A 7,268-nucleotide genomic window follows, 5' to 3' on the forward strand; every position below is an offset into this window, starting at 1 on the left:
GTGGTTAGAGGGTAGGGGCGGCAGCGTAGCCTAGTGGTTAGAGTGTAGAGGAGGCAGGTAGCCTAGTGGTTAGAGTGTAGAGGAGGTAGGTAGCCTAGTGGTTAGAGTGTAGAGGAGGCAGGTAGTCTAGTGGTTAGAGTGTAGAGGAGGCAGGTAGTCTAGTGGTTAGAGTGTAGAGGAGGCAGGTAGTCTAGTGGTTAGAGTGTAGAGGAGGCAGGTAGCCTAGTGGTTAGAGTGTAGAGGTGGCAGGTAGTCTAGTGGTTAGAGTGTAGAGGAGGCAGGTAGCCTAGTGTTTAGAGTGTAGAGGAGGCAGGTAGTCTAGTGGTTAGAGTGTAGAGGAGGCAGGTAGCCTAGTGGTTAGAGTGTAGAGGAGGCAGGTAGCCTAGTGGTTAGAGTGTAGATGTGGCAGGTAGCCTAGTGGTTAGAGTGTAGAGGAGGCAGGTAGCCTAGTGGTTAGAGTGTAGAGGAGGCAGGTAGCCTAGTGGTTAGAGTGTAGAGGTGGCAGGTAGTCTAGTGGTTAGAGTGTAGAGGAGGCAGGTAGCCTAGTGGTTAGAGTGTAGAGGAGGCAGGTAGCCTAGTGGTTAGAGTGTAGAGGAGGCAGGTAGTCTTGTGGTTAGAGTGTAGAGGAGGCAGGTAGCCTAGTGGTTAGAGTGTAGAGGAGGTAGGTAGCCTAGTGGTTAGAGTGTAGAGGAGGTAGGTAGCCTAGTGGTTAGAGTGTAGAGGAGGCAGGTAGTCTAGTGGTTAGAGTGTAGAGGAGGTAGGTAGCCTAGTGGTTAGAGTGTAGAGGAGGTAGGTAGCCTAGTGGTTAGAGTGTAGAGGAGGCAGGTAGTCTAGTGGTTAGAGTGTAGAGGCGGCAGGGTAGCCTAGTGGTTAGAGTGTAGAGGAGGCAGGTAGCCTAGTGGTTAGAGTGTAGAGGAGGCAGGTAGCCTAGTGGTTAGAGTGTAGAGGAGGCAGGTAGCCTAGTGGTTAGAGTGTAGAGGAGGCAGGTAGCCTAGTGGTTAGAGTGTAGAGGAGGCAGGTAGCCTAGTGGTTAGAGTGTAGAGGTGGCAGGTAGTCTAGTGGTTAGAGTGTAGAGGAGGCAGGTAGTCTAGTGGTTAGAGTGTAGGGGCGGCAGGTAGTCTAGTGGTTAGAGTGTAGAGGAGGCAGGTAGCCTAGTGGTTAGAGTGTAGAGGAGGCAGGTAGTCTAGTGGTTAGAGTGTAGAGGCGGCAGGGTAGCCTAGTGGTTAGAGTGTAGAGGAGGCAGGTAGCCTAGTGGTTAGAGTGTAGAGGAGGCAGGTAGCCTAGTGGTTAGAGTGTAGAGGAGGCAGGTAGCCTAGTGGTTAGAGTGTAGAGGAGGCAGGTAGCCTAGTGGTTAGAGTGTAGAGGCGGCAGGGAGTCTAATGTACTTTTTAATCTATACATTTTCCCTGTACTTGTTACATTTTGAATTTTTAGCAGGACAGGAATGATGTCAAATTCACACACTTATCGAGAGAACCTCCCTGGTCATCCCTACTGCCTCTGATCTGGAGGACTCACTAAACAGAGAACCTCCCTGGTCATCTCTACTGCCTCTGATCTGGAGGACTCACTAAACAGAGAACATCCCTGGTCATCTCTACTGCCTCTGATCTGGAGGACTCACTAAACAGAGAACCTCCCTGGTCATCCCTACTGCCTCTGATCTGGAGGACTCACTAAACAGAGAACCTCCCTGGTCATCTCTACTGCCTCTGATCTGGAGGACTCACTAAACAGGGAACCTCCCTGGTCATCCCTACTGCCTCTGATCTGGAGGACTCACTAAACAGAGAACATCCCTGGTCATCCCTACTGCCTCTGATCTGGAGGACTCACTAAACAGAGAACCTCCCTGGTCATCTCTACTGCCTCTGATCTGGAGGACTCACTAAACAGAGAACATCCCTGGTCATCCCTACTGCCTCTGATCTGGAGGACTCACTAAACAGAGAACATCCCTGGTCATCCCTACTGCCTCTGATCTGGAGGACTCACTAAACAGAGAACAGCCCTGGTCATCCCTACTGCCTCTGATCTGGAGGACTCACTAAACAGAGAACCTCCCTGGTCATCTCTACTGCCTCTGATCTGGAGGACTCACTAAACAGAGAACATCCCTGGTCATCCCTACTGCCTCTGATCTGGAGGACTCACTAAACAGAGAACATCCCTGGTCATCCCTACTGCCTCTGATCTGGAGGACTCACTAAACACGTGGTTTGTTTGTAAATGATGTCTGAGTGTTGGAGTGTGCCCCTGCCACTAAACACGTGGTTTGTTTGTAAATGATGTCTGAGTGATGGAGTGTGACCCTGCCACTAAACACGTGGTTTGTTTGTAAATGATGTCTGAGTGATGGAGTGTGACCCTGCCAATCCGTAAATAAACATTTTAAAAATTAAAATGTTGTCGTCTGGTTTGCTCAATATTAAGTAATAATCTAATTATACTTTTCATACTTAAGTACATTTCAAACCAACTACTTTTAGACTTTTACTCAAGTAGTATTTTACTGGGTGACTTTCACTTTTACTTGAGTCATTTTCTAATAAGGTATCTTTACTTTTACTCAAGTCTGATAATTTAGTACTTTTTCTACCACTGTGCCTAGACCGCTGTCCATGGAGCTGAAATGTCAGCACCAGTCATCTTAACGGGAAGGCCTCCTCAAGGCAGGACAGGCAGGTTGAATGGAAACATCGATGATCAACCTCCACATCATGTGGGTTATCTCTGTTTCTCTAAACCTCTCTGATGACCAGTATAACCCCAACACATGATCTGGGTTATCTCTGTTTCTCTAAACATCTCTGATGACTAGTATAACCCCAACCTCTACATCATGTGGGTCATCTCTGTTTCTCTTAACCTCTCTGATGACCAGTATAACCCCAACCTCTACATCATGTGGGCTATCTCTGTTTCTCTAAACCTCTCTGATGACCAGTATAACCCCAACACATGATCTGCGTTGTCTCTGTTTCTCTAAACATCTCTGATGACTAGTATAACCCCAACACATGATCTGGGTTGTCTCTGTTTCTCTAAACATATCTGATGACCAGTATAACTCCAACACATGATCTGGGTTGTCTCTGTTTCTCTAGACCTCTTTGCCAGGAGGCATGGAGGGTGGGGGCACAAGGAGTCATGGAGGGTAGGGCACAAGGAGTCATGGAGGGTAGGGCACAAGGAGTCATGGAGGGTAGGGGCACAAGGAGTCATAGAGGGTAGTGCCAGGAGTCATGGAGGGTAGGGGTACCAGTAGTCATGGAGGGTAGGGGCACCAGGAGTCATAGAGGGTAGTGCCAGTCATACCAGTAGTCATGGAGGGTAGGGGCACCAGGAGTCATGGAGGGTAGGGGCACCAGGAGTCATGGAGGGTAGGGGCACAAGGAGTCATGGAGGGTAGGGACGCCAGGAGTCATGGAGGGTAGGGGCGCTAGGAGTCATAGAGGGTAGTGCCAGGAGTCATGGAGGGTAGGGGTACCAGGACTCATGGAGGGTAGGGGCACCAGGAGTCATGGAGGGTAGGGAGGCCAGGAGTCATGGAGGGTAGGGGCACCAGGAGTCATGGAGGGTAGGGAGGCCAGTAGTCATGGAGGGTAGGGGCACCAGGAGTCATGGAGGGTTCGGGGTGCCAGGAGTCATGGAGGGTAGGGGTGCCAGGAGTCATAGAGGGTAGTGCCAGGAGTCATGGAGGGTAGGGGGTGCCAGGAGTCATGGAGGGTAGGGGTGCCATGAGTCATGGAGGGTAGGGCCAGGAGTCATGGAGGGTAGGGCCAGGAGTCATGGAGGGTAGGGCCAGGAGTCATGGAGGGTAGGGCCAGGAGTCATGGAGGGTAGGTGCACCAGGAGTCATGGAGGGTAGGGGTGCCAGGAGTCATGGAGGGTAAGGGTGCCAGGAGTCATGGAGGGTAGGGCCAGGAGTCATGGAGGGTAGGGCCAGGAGTCATGGAGGGTAGGGGTGCCAGGAGTCATGGAGGGTAGGGCCAGGAGTCATGGAGGGTAGGGCCAGGAGTCATGGAGGGTAGGGGCGCCAGGAGTCATGGAGGGTAGGGGTGCCAGGAGTCATGGAGGGTAGGGCCAGGAGTCATGGAGGGTAGGGCCAGGAGTCATGGAGGGTAGGACTGCCAGGATTCATGGTGGGTAGGGGCGCCAGGAGTCATGGAGGGTAGGGGTGCCAGGAGTCATGGAGGGTAGGGCCAGGAGTCATGGAGGGTAGGGCCAGGAGTCATGGAGGGTAGGGGAGGTAGGAGTCAACGAGGGTAGGGGTGCCAGGAGTCATGGAGGATAGGGCCAGCAGTCATGGAGGGTAGGGCCAGGAGTCATGGAGGGTAGGGGAGGTAGGAGTCAACGAGGGTAGGGGTGCCAGGAGTCATGGAGGGTGGGGGTGCCAGGAGTCATGGAGGGTAGGTGCGCCAGGAGTCATAGAGGGTAGTGCCAGGAGTCATGGAGGGTAGGGGTGCCAGGAGTCATGGAGGGTCGGGGCACCAGGAGTCATGGTGGGTAGGGGCGCCAGGAGTCATGGAGGGTGGGGGCGCCAGGAGTCATGGAGGGTGGGGGCACCAGGAGTCATGGAGGGTAGGGGCGCCAGGAGTCATGGAGGGTAGGGGTGCCAGTAGTCATGGAGGGTAGGGGTGCCAGGAGTCATGGAGGATAGGGGTGCCAGGAGTCATGGAGGGTAGGGGTGCCAGGAGTCATGGAGGGTAGGGCCAGGAGTCATGGAGGGTAGGGGTGCCAGGAGTCATGGAGGGTAGGGGCACCAGGAGTCATGGAGGGTAGGGGTGCCAGGAGTCATGGAGGGTAGGCCCAGGAGTCATGGAGGGTAGGGGTGCCAGGAGTCATGGAGGGTAGGGGTGCCAGGAGTCATGGAGGGTAGGGCCAGGAGTCATGGAGGGTAGGGCCAGGAGTCATGGAGGGTAGGACTGCCAGGATTCATGGTGGGTAGGGGCGCCAGGAGTCATGGAGGGTAGGGGTGCCAGGAGTCATGGAGGGTAGGGGCACCAGGAGTCAAGGTGGGTAGGGGGGCCAGGAGTCATGGTGGGTAGGGGTGCCAGGAGTCATGGAAGGTAGGGCCAGCAGTCATGGAGGGTAGGGCCAGGAGTCATGGAGGGTAGGGGAGGTAGGAGTCAACGAGGGTAGGGGTGCCAGGAGTCATGGAGGGTGGGGGTGCCAGGAGTCATGGAGGGTAGGTGCGCCAGGAGTCATAGAGGGTATTGCCAGGAGTCATGGAGGGTATGGGTGCCAGGAGTCATGGAGGGTAGGGGCACCAGGAGTCATGGTGGGTAGGGGAGCCAGGAGTCATGGAGGGTGGGGGCGCCAGGAGTCATGGAGGGTGGGGGCGCCAGGAGTCATGGAGGGTGGGGGCGCCAGGAGTCATGGAGGGTAGGGGTGCCAGTAGTCATGGAGGGTAGGGGTGCCAGGAGTCATGGAGGATAGGGGTGCCAGGAGTCATGGAGGGTAGGGGTGCCAGGAGTTATGGAGGGTGGGGCCACCAGGAGTCATGGAGGGTAGGGGTGCCAGGAGTCATGGTGGGTAGGGGCGCCAGGAGTCATGGAGGGTAGGGGCACTAGGAGTCATGGAGGGTGGGGGTGCCAGGAGTCATGGTGGGTAGGGGTGCCAGGAGTCTGCCCCCCAGAAATCCTCATCGTGTCAGGAGGCTTTGTTCCTCAGTGGCCGCTTATCCCCGCCACGAGACGAGGGCACAATGACTCTTTAGCGATTTCACCCCGGTTCATTACCGGAGAGCTGGATGCATTTTACAGTTAACATTTAGCTGCTGTTATCCAGAGAGACTTACAGGAGCAATTAGGGTGTCCACTGCAGAGAGACTAATGAAATGTAATCTGATATCATTATTAACACACAGAGACAAGGCCACACGGGGACGGGCGTAGGCCACACACACACACACACACACACACACACACACACACACACACAGCGTCTCCTCCAACAGTGAATGGCTCGGAGCTGTCCATTGTGCTGAAATGCTAGCCCCGCTCATCTGTGTAGCAAATTTGTCTTACTGAGAATAAAACACAACCAATTGAAGTAAACTCAATGGTTTCATGTCCATATACTTCATGTATTGATCTACCATCTACCCTGCTTGTGTTGCTGAACTCATATGAACCATTGTAAATGATTCAGAAATAGCACCTGTTCTGGAATCTTCTTTACCAATTCTTTGATCTGTTATTTTATCTGGTGGTGAGTTGGCTGGTTCTGAAATGGCACCTTTTGGTTCTGAAATGGCGCCTGAGATGGAATCCAACATTCCCTGCTGCAACTGGCTGGTTGGCTGGCTGGCTGGCTGACTGGCTGGTTGGCTGGTTGGCTGGCTGACTGGCTGGCTGACTGGCTGGCTGGCTGGTTGGCTGGCTGGCTGGCTGGTTGGCTGGCTGGTTGGCTGGCTGATTGGCTGGTTGGCTGGCTGACTGGCTAGCTGGCTGGCTGGCTGGTTGGCTGGCTGGTTGGATGGATGGCTGCCTGGCTGGCTGGCTGGTTAGCTATCTGGTTGGCTAACTCGTTGGATGGCTGGCTGGCTGGTTGGTTGGCTGGCTAGCTGGCTGGCTTCCTGGCTGGTTGGCTGGAGTTTGTCTCCATGTACCTGTGAAGCCTTTTTTTTCATGATATTGTTTCTCTCCTAAAAGCCTGGTTCATGTTTTGAGGTGGTCTTGTCATCTCTGTGATATAAACTAAGATGTTGGTAGAATGAAAAACTGGAATGAGGTTTTGTTCAAAAGCTGACTGGTTGGCTGGCTGGTTGGCTGACTGGTTGGCTGACTGGTTGGCTGGCTGGTTGACTGGCTGGTTGGCTGACTGGTTGGCTGACTGACTGGCTGACTGACTGGTTGGCTGGCTGTCTGGAGGCTCTAGCCTGTAAACTAAACCTTTTTACGTCTCAAGTAGAGACCGTCAAAAAACGAGGTTTTAAAGATACAGTTGGAGATTCCAGACAGGATATTGGAAGGTCGGCCAATGCGAGACAATCATCACAGCTATAAATGATCATCTCAAAGATATTGATTGATTTATTGATTAATGTAAACTCCAAAAAAGACAATTCCCATCATTGTACTCAGACAGAATGCTCGTGGATATTGGCGTTATAACACTATCTACACATTCCAAAATAGGCCTCCGTCAGGCAATTCCTCCATCACCTCTCCAGGTACCTGACTTCCTGTCCAGCAGTCAGATCCCCAGGAGCCATGACAGTGTCCTGCTACAGACACTTTGTGGTTCCTTCTAGTCGTCAT

This window comes from Oncorhynchus mykiss, chromosome 18, assembly GCF_057628025.1.
Source record: "Oncorhynchus mykiss isolate SJ-2025 chromosome 18, ASM5762802v1, whole genome shotgun sequence".
In the NCBI taxonomy this organism is placed as follows: domain Eukaryota; kingdom Metazoa; phylum Chordata; class Actinopteri; order Salmoniformes; family Salmonidae; genus Oncorhynchus; species Oncorhynchus mykiss.